Genomic DNA, 693 nt, shown 5'->3' on the forward strand with positions numbered 1-693 from the left:
AGATTACGTCGGTTGTTTTTCTTAAGAGCTACACAAAAACAACCATAATGCTGCGGATCAGTCTTCCATATGTCTTCTGTTATTGAGAGAAAGAGACTCTGCTGTTCTTATACTCAGTACCCACCCCCCTGCGCAGTCAATCTGTTTTTCTTCCCAGGGTATTTCCTTTAAATTCCCTTTTTATTGGAAAATGTGTCCTTTTTATTCTATTTTGTTTTTGGATATTCATTCCGATGTTCTGTACTAAATCCAGAAGGAGGCCACTAAATCATGCTGGCCTCATAACCATCTCATTCTGCTCATCACTTCTCCAGCCATACCGAGTGGCCCTGAATGTTCATCTCTACTACAAGACTTATGAGCATCTGCATCTGGAAGAAGAGTATTCTTTCACAATGGCACATGAGCAGTGGTGGTATATTGCGCATATAATAAGAATGTACCATTGCTATGGCTATATGAGCATGGTTTAATAACAATGATGTGTGTAAGAAAGCAGTGTAATACATTTGACATAGCCTACAGTATATTGCATATACTGTAGTATATTCAGAGATGGAAATGCAAGGTCCAGAAAGTGAAGACTTATATTATTATATTGTTATATATCATACTGTATATTATTTCTATTTGTGCACTTAACACAGGTGATATCACTAATTATCTTATCTACCTGGCTGTTAATGAGGATGA

The sequence above is a fragment of the Sardina pilchardus genome, chromosome 18 (genome assembly GCF_963854185.1).
Source record: "Sardina pilchardus chromosome 18, fSarPil1.1, whole genome shotgun sequence".
In the NCBI taxonomy this organism is placed as follows: domain Eukaryota; kingdom Metazoa; phylum Chordata; class Actinopteri; order Clupeiformes; family Clupeidae; genus Sardina; species Sardina pilchardus.